Below are 14,503 nucleotides of genomic sequence, written 5' to 3' on the forward strand. Positions count from 1 at the left end.
CAACGTCTGTTCTTCAAAATCACGACGTTTCGGAGGCTGGTTCTGTGTCCGTCTTCAGGTGAGAAGTACCTACTCTGTTGGGTCCCTTAAAAAGAGCTAGTCTCTGCCACTGGAGCTCTATCTAAGGGACCCAACAGAGTAGGTACTTCTCACCTGAAGACGGACACAGAACCAGCCTCCGAAACGTCGTGATTTTGAAGAACAGACGACGGAAAAAGTCCTGACAACGAATAATTTTTAAGTGTAAACTACCGTCGTCAAAACCCTTTAGAATTTAATGATAATTCCAGTCATATGACAGTCAGATCTCCATATTCTCTGATGCAAATTCCCTCCAAGTTCCGTGGCGACACTGGAAGGCGCTGTGAGGTCATGGAAGTAAAACAGCCATGATAACATTAGCAACGACATAAAAGTCAATGATCGCCTGCAGTCACACATCCCCTCCGAGAGTCATCTTGCGGCAGGCGCAGGAACCAATCGCCAGGACTCCACTGTACATCTTCCGCTCCATGTATTTCAATGGCGAGTGTGTTTCAGACGACCCGGAACTCATCATCATCATCGCGATGCTGCCGTTTGGTCCATGGGGCAAGTTGCAGCCATTACAGGTCGGCCAGGGTGGGCATTATATGTCGAGATGAGACCCATCCCGAAAGAAGCCTTGCAGGGACTTACTTAGGAAGATTGAACACTCCAAACACTGCCTAATCTCTACAGGATTGTCTTTTATCTTGCGCAATATCGCGGAAGAAGGAAGGAATAAAAGTAATAAAATTAGAGTCAGGCGTGAAAGATAAACAGAAATGCAAAAGTTCACAATTAGAAGTAGAAAGAGAAAAGTAACAAAGCAAGTATCAGCAAGGAAATTATTAAGAAAAGCAGAAAATCAGAGAATGTAGGAAATTCCGATCGAGAAAACTATTCAAGAATTATTTTAAAAAAATTGGATGAATTAGAAGAATAACTTCCCGAAACCAAAAAACAAAAGAAGGAAATCAAAAATTAGACCTGCAGACAACTTTTAGGGCCGCTTGTCTCCTTCAAAACGGCTCCTTCCTAATCTGTACCCGCCGTGTGCGTAGATCGCGACTCGCTGTTTCAGACCTCTAATACGAAGTACAAACTTCTCTGGCGACATGTTCATATGTCAGACACAATGATATTAATTTGTAAGCTGCGCAAATAACCTGCCACATCATCCCCCCCCTCTCCTCAAACCGTCCGCCAGTTCTCATTATAACCGAACGCTTTGAACGTCTCTCGGAAACAAGCAAACTTGTGGCAGAGCGCGTTCGCCCTCAGACAAAGTTCTAGCCTCGTGTCCCACTACTCTACGTGCATTATTACACGAGATTCTTCGCGGTAAATTTCGATCCATTACGACGTTCGCGTAATGACGCGTCAGTTCGATGTTCTCCGTCATTTATTTTAACTCAACAGAACTTCAGTTGAAAATCACCACAGTCACAATTCATAAAACCCTAACGCGCTGTTTGTAAAAAACAGCGATATGGAGGGGCTTACCCCGGACGCCACATTCGTAATTTTGAATTAACATTTACGTGCATCTTTTGAGAGTCTGGTGACAACTAGGAGGTACGAGGGTGTATGGTTTTTAATTCAATCTGCTGAAAATATGTACGACCCTCTACAAAGTTCACCATAAAAAATCATATATGCAAACTATACAGGGTGATTCAAAAGGTTAGGGCCAGACTGAAGGAGCGTAGAGAGAACAACTTTCGAATAGGAATCCATGTCCTCCAAAGTCATCCTTAGTCAGTCGAGGTCATTGAAGGCAGGGAAGTCTGAAATAATTTGGTTTGTAAGATTGCTAATGTAATCCTTGTACATTAATAAAAAACGAAATTAAGCTAGTACCTTCAATGACCACGACTGACTCAGGATGACTTCGGAGGACATGGATTCCTATTCGAAAGTCGTTCTCTCTGAGTCCCTCTCTACGCTCCTTCAGTTTGGTCATAACTTTTGAACCACTCTGTATACAAAAATTCATGCATACATACTCTCCCTCCCCTCCCACACACACACAGTTCCGCTTACAGGCTGGGAAACAGTTTTAATTAGTAAAAGGTAAAACTGAGTAAAATAGTTATCCGCCAGGACCATTGATTACTGAATGCGGAAGGTTCAGCATAATGAAAGATTTCTCCAGAAGTTTATGCAAAATTGTTTTGTTATGTTGTGGGTCACATTTTTCTGCAGTTCTTAATAAAATACTAGGCTATCTCAAAATTTCATTCGCGCTTTCTTGTACAGAATCACTGGTCCATAACCAAATAAATCTCCGCACGTCCACGGAAGGAATGTCACGAGAGACGCACGCGTGGTTTGCTAAAGAAACGGGCCTTAAACTTGAAAGTCAGAGAGGACAAACAAGTATGCGGTCGCCAGCGGTCACAATGGGTCGTGACCTTTCCATCCACTGCCCTCACCCCCAGCATCGGCCCACATGACCTCCCGATTGACCCCGAGCCCCAACTCAGAGCCAATTATTGACTCTATTAGCTAATACAGCCGGACCGTGCCAACTAGTACCTCAAGGGCGCGCGCGCAGAAGACAAGCTCTTCATGGGATGCTCCTGATTGCATTAAGGAGGTGGAATCTCTCCTTCTCCATGGCTCCAGGGAGCGAAATCTTACATCCACCACTCGTTGTGTTCCAAAGACAGACTTAACAAGAGCAAACTTAATTTCGAAATCAATTTGAACAAATAAAGCATCAAACGTGCATGAGTGGTATAAAGGTTTCGTAAGCGTCAGACACGGCGGTACGTGGAGGTTTCATTCCAACTCACATAGTTCTCAAACCAGTTCAAAATAAGACATAATTCACTTTAAAATCACGCACAGAACCAGACAGATCAGAAATGAAACCAGAAGATTGGTCTCACAATTATCCTCTTGATACGCGCATTGGATAAGACGGCCTCTTCTGAACAAGAAGTCAAGTACAGCTGATAATGGGTGGTATTCCAGACTGAAAGTTGGGCTGGTGATGGAGTGCATCAACAGCTCGTCGCAAAATAGAAAAACCATGTTACGAAACGTCACGCAAAGCCGCGCGAAGGACTATTAATCAAACTTTTTGTTTTGTAAAGGCTTAACAAGATGGCGACTATTAACTAATTCCGTGGAGATGAATTCTGCTTAATTAACTAACGGTACGATCGGTTAGTCAAGAAATTCTGGAATATTTACAAAACCATAAGAAACATTGCAGTTATAACAAGAGGCTGAAACTGGTTCTTATTCTGAGCCAGATTAATCCAATTCACATCCTCCAACCTATTTGACTGAGATAAATGTTTTACGTATTTTTCATACGCCCCGTCCATCTCGTCCTCGTTGATTTGATCATATTCGGTAATGGTCTAAAAATTATACCGCTCTTCATGGTGGAGATTTATTCAGCCTCCGGTCATTTGATCCCTCTTAGGACCAAATATTCTCCTGAGTATCATGTCCTCAAGCACCCACAATCCGTGCCCTTCCCTTAACGTGACAGACCTACACAAAATGACACGCAAGATCACAGTTTTATAACACGACCCGTAGTTACCTTTTTATGCACCAGAGGGCAAGACAAAGGAATTTGATTCCCCGAATTTAGTCGACTCCTTATTTCTAATTTTTACCGTCGTTCTCAACTATCTAAAATCGCCATATTTTCAAAGAATCCATTTGTTCAAAAAAAATTACAAAATTTTCCAAAGCTTATATCTTGACGTGTGAATAAAATGCTAGCTTAAACTTTTATCACCAAAGTAACAGTTCCCCTTTAAATCCAGTATTTCAACATTCCTGTCAGTGTTTTAAGGGGTTCCAATATGTTAGCCCCACTAAAGTATTCTACAGTAACATGTAAGTAACTTCGGTTACTTTACAGAGGCGTTGTCAGTTTCACAAAGCACAGTCCATCGTAAGACACGCGACAATTATAAAAGAAACAACTTTACTCAGTGATTAATCTACTGTAACCGAGTACAGTAATTAGCTAGCGTCAGGACATCAGATGTCAAACCCATTTTAAGAAGCATCCAGACAAAACCGCGATTTGAAATTCAGTATAAATTAATGTAATAAAAATCTCACAGTGGCCATAAACAATGAGAAATACTGGAAATGTGGCGAGCTTTCGATTTTCATCACAAAAATTTGCTGTTCTACTCCGCACCCCTCCCCATCAAGTCACGTAAAAAGTCTTCGAAATCGTAAGAATAAACAGGGGAAGCCAGAAAACACGAATGTAGAGACATTTGTTTTGAAAAGCGAGTTAGGAGTTCTCTAAACAGTTTCAATTGTCGTTACTGACCAAATGCATTAACAATATTATTTATAACTGATCCATTACCGTTGCCCAAAGCGACATAAGTTTTTTTTCCCTTTAAAAACCTTTATCAAAGAAAGTTTCTCCTTTGCAGACACTTCTCTCAACAAATGAAAAGTGTTTAAATCGATTATTTCAGCACGTTGTTAATTTGATCCATTTTGACGTGTGTATATATATATATATATATATATATATATATATATAAGGTAGTATATTTGAGTCATATTGTGAATTAGGTTAATATTTTAATATTTTCCGTCAAATCACAATTTTTAATAAGATAATAAAATATAAAATATTTAAAATATCATTTCACGTTCCGCATCGAATGATCAATTTACAAATTGGAACGTCTCTTACGACATGTTTCGGTTATATTTAACCGTACCCAATCTAATTTATACCTGAGGACGGTTAAATGTAACCGAAACATGTCGTAAGAGACGTTCCAATTTGTAAATCGATCATTCGATGCGGAACGTGAAATGATACTTTAAATATTTTATATTTTATTATCTTATTAAAATTGTGATTTGACGGAAAATATTAAAATAAAATAAAATAATATATATATTACTGTCTGCTTATCAAATTCTGATTTCTGTTATCTAGCACTTTAATATTAATATTGACATTAAATTGAATTTCTCATTCATTTTACCATTTCACATTAATAAAAACAAAACATGAGCGTACTTCAGCCTTTACAAGCGGAGAGAAGCAGTTCTTTGTGAATTACCCGTCAAATGAAATTAAGTTTTACAGTACGTACTTCATCACTGTCTTCCGTAACAGACAGGCCTAAGCCATTTCGAGAAGAGCCGGTTTCTGTACTTTACATCCAAGATCTCTTTTTCTCTTCAGAAACGTCATCCAGATGTGTTTTCAGAATCGTTCTGATATGGTTTCAGTTATAATTAAATATGGCGCATTTCGTAAGTCTGACTTTTACAGCAAAGTCTTTTTTTCCAGACAAAGTACGTACTTGAAAATTAAATTCTACGGACAATTAAACTTGTAGAATACGGAACTTTTTTTTTGTAATGTCACGTAATCGAATATGGACACAAATTTTAATTTAACTGATGTTTAAGAGTGTCATATTATGTAATAACTGCGTCTAGTGCATTTAGTTCATGAATTTTTCCTTATACGTCGCTGAGTAGTTGAGATATTTTCAAAACACATTCGTATGTCACTCGCGATACAAACAAAAAAAAAACATCAATTTGTCTCAAGGCACAGAAATCCGTCACAATTCCTTTTCTACGACATCAAACAGTCTGACTGGATATCAAAATTGATTCTCTCGGCGAGAAGCATCTGAAGATATCAGAAGGCAGTGAGTTTTGCGGGAGTCGATTGTAATCGAAGTTTGGTTTCTTCTATGCAAGACAGATAAATCGAGCGTTGACCGTACCCCTCACCCCCCCAAAAAAAACCCAGTCCCACATTAAAAGACTTAGCCTTCGGTGCAGCTGTGGGCAGAATTCAGCAAAAGTGGTTTCGCTCAAGATATTAACGATAGAAACACACGTAAATCTACAGATAAATATCAACGCAGCAGTAAGCTAATTTCGTAGCAACTATTCAACTCCGTTCTCCCATATAACACTCAGCGGAAGAAGAAGAAGAATAAGAATAAGAAGGAAAATAAAACAAGGAAAAATGTTGTTCTGTTTCCATAAGAATAAACGAGCTGCCAACTTTTTAAAGAAAACTTATTCCAGGATAAAAATGTTACATAAGTCATCTATATTCTTTATAGGTAGCTGTAGAGCCGAGAGAGAGCCATAACTCCTTGGCATTTTGCCACACTCCCTCTGGGTCTATATATAACAATATTTATTTTAAAGTTGTTGCAGGGACAAAGGACAGAGATGCGAGAGAATAAGAAGGCAAATGTGATGGATTGCTTCCGTTATGGTTTCCTACAAATTCAAGCGCGTAAATTGCTTGGCAAGTTAAATAGTTAGGAAGAAGGCATGCCAATTCATGTTCTCAAAATTTGTATACGACCCGCTATTACGATTTCACGTGCCAGACGTTTCAAATGTGGCAAAACAAACACTCTGGAAATTGCTCGGTAAATGATTCCCTTGCGGTCACACTCCAGTATTTTTTTTTTCTTCTGAGAAGTGCAGCTTCTGAATCCAGTGGTGATATTTCTTCGTAGGCGTTGCTGAAGGAAATCTTAACCCACATAGAATTGCTACCACGCCTACCAGAACAGGCCTGAGGACGTTGTGTATGTGGGACGGCAAACCGCGTATCGACATTACGATGTATAAAATATTTCGTGAACAGTGACGTCTCAGGAGACCCAGAATTTAAAATGTTTATTAAGGTGCGCTAATTTAATTTCAATACCAGAACAGATAAAAAATAAAATCATCGATACATATAAGGTAATATTAAACTTACAGCTTAAGGGTTTATGATTTTTTTTGTTTTTGTAACAAATCATAAAGAGGGTAGAGATAGACTGCTTTATCCAGAATCCCTCGAGGGACGGATATCTGTGCCACAGGTTATGCAAACTGTCACAATGTTTATAATAAATTCAATAAAAAAGTGGGAACTTTGTTCTAGGCATTGAGTTTCGAATAAGGTCATGTCATCACGAGAAACAAATAATAAATGGAAAATGAAATGGATAAATAATCAGGAAACGAGACAAATATCGAAGAAAAATTCATAAAGAGAGCCAGAGAAACAAAGAATGATCCAAGGACAGAAATCATGCATTTATATATCCTTCTCCCCAGTTCGTGCTACATGAACATAATTTACGCTAATCTTGAACATTATCGGGTGTATGACGAACTTGCGTGTATGTCGAGATTAAATCTCTCCCCTACTTCTGTAAGAACATCCATTCATATTTGCTAACGACAGGTTTAATTCTTCTCCCCCCCCCACACACACACACCCCTGCAGGTTTATCGTTTTAAAACGCAACACAGACTGCATGTGAGTGACAATAAAACCTGCAGTTAAACCACGTTTCAATGTTGGCATGCCTGCAAAGCGCTAAGCATCATATTGCATTTTAAAATTATGTTTCTGAACCAGCATTACTTTACTGCTTAAAAATTTAAGAAAGATTAAATTAAGAAATTTGAGGAATCGTAATTTGCATTAAATATTTTAGCTTGGGTCACGCCGTGGATATAAAACAACTCTCTCGTCTCAATTTGACGTAGTAATGTCATTTACAAGCGTTGTTTCAGATGTAATAAGCTGGAAACATTTTTATGAATTGTAAGTATGTACGTATGAGAAAAAAATGAAAAACTCAAATCAAAACAGTAGATAACGCGGGTGAGATTCGAACAGGTTATCACCAGAATGCAATCGTGCAGCCACACGGACTTTGTAGTTGATGGCACAAACGCTAGAAATATATCGTGTCACTGTACACAGATAATTAATAGTTTTGAGTGCAAAATGGTCAGACCGCGGGCATTTATTACGGTTTTGGAGTGGATTTAACAGAAACACAATACACCCGTTAACTTTAACGAGAAAAAATACGAACATCCTACACTACTAAAATCATCCTTTAACAAGCTCCTCATTAAAGTTTGTTTCGCATTACAAGCTTACGTGCTAACCTTTAACGAGAGCATAAAATCATTCATGACATCGTGAGACTCGTCTAGCTTAGTGGTATTCAACTTTTTTTGTTCGCGTACCCCCAGATATAATTTATCTTCAACTCTGTACCCCCAAAGTTCTTGATGTATAATTCAAGTTATATATAGTATATAATCTACATCTAAAATAAATTAAATAAATTACATTACTGATTATTCAGTGTTTATCATAAAATATTTTTTTTTAAATTTCACGTACCCCCTAAGATGTCTTCGCGTACCCCCAGATATAATTTCTCTTCAACTTTGTACCCCCAAAGTTGTTGTTGTATAATTCAAGTTATATATAGTATATAATCTACATCTAAAATAAATTAAATAAATTACATTACTGATTATTCAGTGTTTATCATAAAGTAATATTTTTTTTTAAAATTTCACGTACCCCCTAAGATGTCTTCGCGTACCCCCAGATATAATTTCTCTTCAACTTTGTACCCCCAAAGTTGTTGGTGTATAATTCAAGTTATACATAGCATATAATTACATTTAAAATAAATTAAATAAATTACATTACTGATTATTCAGTCTTTATCATAAAATAATATATATATTTTTTTAAATTTCACGTACCCCCTAAGATGTCTTCGCGTACCCCCAGATATAATTTCTCTTCAACTGTGTACCCCCAAAGTTGTTGGTGTATAATTCAAGTTATACATAGCATATAATTACATTTAAAATAAATTAAATAAATTACATTACTGATTATTCAGTCTTTATCATAAAATAATATATATATTTTTTTAAATTTCACGTACCCCCTGAGATGTCTTCGCATACCCCAGGTTGAAAAACCACTGGTCTAGGTCAGAGTAGAGGCTTCCAGTGAAGACGGAACCAACACAAACAACGCTGAATACTTCTTATTCAACATCTCAAATTAATTCGCGATATGATAACCCCGGGATCTTTCCTGTTTCCACCTGTCATACTCTTCAACAGCATTTCAACTGACGGCGCAAAAAATATAAATTATTCACCTGTGTGTCCCATCCTTCAGTTTTAAAACTTTTGACAGATTTGAATAAATATTTCTTAGGTGCAAAGGATTTCATAACTTTGATATAAAATTACATAAAGGGAAAGTGAGACCACGCGGAAGATCTAGGCGTACATTTGAGGATAATATTCAAATGGATCTAAAGGAAAATTTATGAGAGGTGTGTATTGGGTGTGTGTGTGTGGTTATCAGGATACGATACAGCGAAAGGTATTTTGTGTACACGTTTATAGAAAATTCTAGTTTCATGAAATGTGACAAATTTCTTTGCCAAGAGATTATTTGGTTTGAAAAAAGGACTCTGTTCAGCGGAGCTAGTTATTACAATCACAAATTAACAAATCAATAAGAAATTGTCTCATATCAAAAAGAACAAGCTTTTAATTGCATTTACGAAAACGACGTTAAAATTACTTTGGTATTAATAACTGAAGTCTGTATAAAGTGACGAAATCAAAACAGTTTTAAAGCGAACAGAAAACTCAAAAAATAAACTCACATGCACGGATAATTTCAAGTGAATAACAGCAAAATAATAATTACGCTTATTAATTTTTTCCTGTGGCCCTCGTCAAAGACATGAACAGCCATTGCAGGGGTAATGAAAAGGTTGTCGACCCTTGTACTAAATGACTAGACCTGTCAGTACTGTGACTTCGCAATCTACAGTTGCCCGCGACCGAGTTGTGCCGCACTCATCTGTAATTCACAGCGACCGCCAGCCATAATGGTCGTCACGTTCAGCGGTAATGAAAAGCACCCTAGGAGGGGGCTGAATCCAGAACCCCAGAAACAGAGGCTTGCTAGTTTCGTGCCCCGAAGCATCACCATGTTCCGATATTAACATAGATCAATTTAAAGCTGACAATGGTGCTGTCATATCATAATTAATTTTGACGTTAACGTGTACAGCTTTTTATGAATGTAAGTCACTTTGCATCTGCATTGACGTTCGTATGTCAAGCAGATATTCGATATAAATGGTGAACGTAGCTGAACTTCTATTGTCATTAAGGTTAACAGTAAGGAAGGTGGCTGCCTTATGGGTTGTCGCGCCGTGTAGTCTAATACAGTGAAAATCAACCTGGAGTACGCGAAGACATCTTAGGGGGTACGTGAAATTTAAAAAAATATAAATTATTTTATGATTAATACTGAATAATCAGTAATTTAATTTATTTTAGATGTAGATTATATACTACGTATAACTTGAATTATACACCAACAACTTTGGGGGTACAAAGTTGAAGAGAAATTATATCTGGGGGTACGCGAAGACATCTTAGGGGGTACGTGAAATTTAAACAAAATATATATTATTTTATGATAAACACTGAAAAATCAATAATGTAATTTATTTAATTTATTTTATATGTAGATTATATACTACGTATAACTTCAATTATACACCAACAACTTTGGGGGTACAAAGTTGAAGAGAAATTATATCTGGGGGTACGCGAACAAAAAAGGTTGAATACCACTGGTCTATTAGGTGTTTACCAACGTTTCAGAGGTCCTTGATGTCTCCGTCATCAGGGCGAATCGACCTGATGACGGAGGCAGCAAGGATCTACAACCAAAAAAGACAACCATCTTCGTAATCACGCAGTGAGAACCTCAAATCTTAGTATATTAGACCATTAATTAGACTGCAATACAAAGTAAACATAAATTCATAATACTGAATTTACAAATGGAAGTTATGATCGCTAATATACTAAATAAATCACAGATTTTGTTAACACTCAATTGCCTTACGAGGTAGCTTACAAAAATAGTTTACAGAATTTAATTTACCAATTCGTCGAATACTGTTTTATCAGTTATAAATAAAATCTTTCTTCTGACACTAACCATAGTGTTCCCCCCCCCCCTAAGGAATTACATTGTCAATGTTAGGTGAGAATCTGCATAAAACCATAAAAATATATTTTTAATTACATCCTTTTACGCTGCCCCAACTTTAAAACTCATACATTTTTGAAAGAACATTTACTATAGAAATAATCTTAGTAAGATCTTACGTTCTAAAGTAGGCAATTCTTGTTTGTAGATGTCAGCACAAGGAATATTTGCTACGAAAAATTAATCTCCAGACTCGAAGTTGGCCACAACATTTTCCTTTCCTCGCAAATACCACTGATAATCGCTTTCTACTTAAGTACAGTCTCCGTATAAAGATATGAGCTGCATTAACGTCTACTCGACTTCTGTGACAAAATTAATTAACAATACATTCCGAATTAATTGTTTCGGTGTTACACCGCAAATTCCTTTTTTTTTTTTTGCCCTAATTTCCGTATTGAGTAAATTTGGTGCAGTTATGAACTGCAGTGAACGACACCGTAACCGGCTGGACTTTCTAAATTTCCTTTATTGTGATCCCGAGAGTAATATAAAACACACAGTAAAAATTTAATTAACTTGGAGCTTGGAAGTAGTGTTTTATATGTTTAATTATTACAACGCCGTGCATGTTGTAAAATATTCACAACTTCTGGTTCAGTACGTCTGCATTACATGAACGTAATAAAGTTCAAAACGTAAGTCCCGAGCCCTACATTAGATGATTTAGTAACTCATAAGCAAGCGCGCTCGAAGTTCATACAAAGTCAAACAGCTTTTATATGGAATTTCGTACAACTAACCATCAGACTCTAAGGTGGCAGAATCCCAATGTTCGACGCTGCTAAAACAAGGCACTTTGTGAACTCTGTAATGAACTTTTGCGTTTCATACAAGAACAGGAAACATTCACAATGTCTGAGAAACATTTGAATAAAAATGGGGAGTTATTGATTATTAAATCAGACGGTGTATATATAGTTGAATTTAAAGGGTTAATATTGGCTAATAGATTACGTCAACAGCAAAGTTTTTTTATGAAAGGGATTCAATTAATTTATGTAATGTTATGGCTGTTACTGCATAATCTCTGAGCTAACATATCCGGTTTAAATAAATCAGACAACTGTAAACACTTATTCCACTCTTATCCTTATATCCCAGCGCTTGTTAAATATGTAAATTGGTTTATTCCAGTCCGTCATCGTGTTCATGGAACAGCGATCATCTGTCAATTCCTAACTTAGAAAAAGACTATCTTTTTTTGTGTACATCTTATATAATTTTCATCATTTCTCATTGCTTTCCGTGTATTTGTTAAACGAAGTAAGGCTAAAATAGAAATATCAAACATAGTTAACTAGGTAAGATATCACGATTTGATCAAAGATATTCAGGAGCAGAAGCATGACATTCAATGTTCGTATCAGTTTTTCCCTTTCAAGCCCTTAACCATACACTCATAGTTTAGTTATTGACTGTGGACAGCTTTTATATGATCCATGGTTCTGCGGTAAATGAACTTCTTATACGCAAAAACGCTCCAAGTCCCCTAGAATCGCAGTGAAACTAAGCAACAAGCTGTATGACACAATTTTAAATAATTTTAATAAACAATTTTTAACAGATTCTATGTGTGGGTTTACGCATTCAAAGAAACACTTACATTGTAAGTTGTCCCAGGAATTTCGTGGGAGCGATATTCATCAAATTACGCAACATCCAAATTAAAATATATTTTCCAACCGAGCCGAATGATCACGTGGAGATATATAAAACCAACGACACCAACATTAGACGCTGACGTCAGCATCCTCGCGTAGATAACCAATTGCCTTTGTTAGTTTGTTTATATCGTCCAATCCGGTGTGCTATATGTTTATATTAGAAGACCCAAGGAACAAGAGACAGCATATGCAGAGAACTATATTACCGACGTCGTATTGTGTTCGCTATCAAAAATGTTTGTCCTATATCACTTTTTATTTGAACTCATGGATTCCGGTCCGTTCATCATGACGTCACACCAGACAGAGACTATCATAACAAATGACTGCGACAGGCACATACTTCGTGAGAGTTTTTGTTTCCAAAAAAATCCCTTCTCACTTCGCCCAAACCATTCAGAAACTCATTCAACCTCCGTCTACCCCCTTTTCTTCATCCTTGTTTTTATCCCTAATTCTTTCTCATTCGTTCTGGTTCGGTTTACTTCTTTTTGTATGTTCCTGGATAATGGATTTGATGGCTATCGGACGGACGAGGTTGAAAATATAGCAAAAACATAACCAGCAGAATGCTTAAAATCTAACTCGACGCAAAAGATAAATCAAAAGCGAAATTTTATAGTTGGTATAGTTTTTCTTATTCGATTAAACTCACTCACGACGCAACTAGGATTTTAAAAAAAAGAAGCCCTATTTACACAACCTGGAAATTACCGATTATTCTCTTATGGGTGGTAATGGGGTGTTCATCTGTAAACTATGTTACACCAGAACATAAGTTATTTATTCAACGACGCTTTTTAGTATCTCTAACCATACAGAACGACCAAAATATTAGGAACTACCCACAAGTCCACATGAAGTAACCAGAAAAGCAAACCTGACATCTTCAGTTCCTTGAGAACCTCATATCGCACACAACCTATAACTTAGATGACAAGGTGTTCCACAAGTGTTTCACTCCTTAAAACGGAGATAAATAAAATATAAACTCTGGTGCTAACCACGTAATACGAGGCGCGTCCACAAAGTAAGTTTCCCACTCGTCCCACAGCTAGCAAACCTTATATTGCGCGAAGCGACTGTGCGTACGTGATAGAGCAATGACGTAGCATGGCGCATGCACTAACGGTACTTCCCGCGTTCTCACAGTAGCATCGTTGCAGCTGTTGAAGATGGAGGTTCTTATTCCAGCTCCCGCCGACTGTGAAGTGCGGTCAGTGATAACGCTAGGCCGCACACGGCTCGACGGACAGCAAGTCTCCTGCAGGAGTTCAGCTGGGAGGTGTTTGATCATCCACCCTACAGCCCGGACCTCGCTCCCAGTGATTTCCATCTTTTCCTACACCTCAAGAAATTCCTGTCCGGTCAGCATCAGCGTTTTGAGAATGACAGAGAGGCGGAGATGGTTGTCACACAGTGGTTCCAATCCCAGGCGGCAGACTTAGGCGACACAGGTATTCAAAAGTTGGTCCCACGGTATGACAAATGTCTCAATTCCGGTGGCGAATATGTTGGAAAATAGCTGGACACTTGCTGTATCTGTTGCAATAAATATTTCCATGAAATTGTGTTTTGTTTCTGTAAACGGCCCCAGGGAAACTTACTTTGTGGACGAGCCTCGTATTACGTGCCAAGAGGTCGAATTATCGGACGGAGAAAATGTTTCCTACCAGAATAGTACACAAACCCTCTTCGCTCCTCCCTCACGTGGCTACCAAGATTACTTGCTTGTACTGTACTTGACAACAAGAAGCAGGGAAGCCGTTGCTACTGTACCCAGGAACACGATCAAACAGCATGCCGTTGCAACGTGTACCCTTCTCCCGGCCAAATAATTAATTACAAGATGCGAGATGACCACAAGTGAAAGAGTTAATAATTCAACTGTTTTCATATCATGATCCTC

General features: G+C 37.7%; 1 protein-coding gene across 4 annotated transcripts in view; it reads right to left on the bottom strand.

The window, feature by feature from the left end:
* Ten-a (Teneurin-a transmembrane protein) overlaps positions 1–14,503 on the bottom strand; it is a 582,153-nt gene that overhangs the window by 454,004 nt on the left and 113,646 nt on the right. The window lies entirely within an intron of this gene.

Source organism: Zootermopsis nevadensis, unplaced genomic scaffold, assembly GCF_977971745.1.
Source record: "Zootermopsis nevadensis isolate Lab colony 2312 unplaced genomic scaffold, Znev_1.0 Znev_ptg000016l, whole genome shotgun sequence".
Taxonomy (NCBI): Eukaryota; Metazoa; Arthropoda; class Insecta; order Blattodea; family Termopsidae; genus Zootermopsis; species Zootermopsis nevadensis.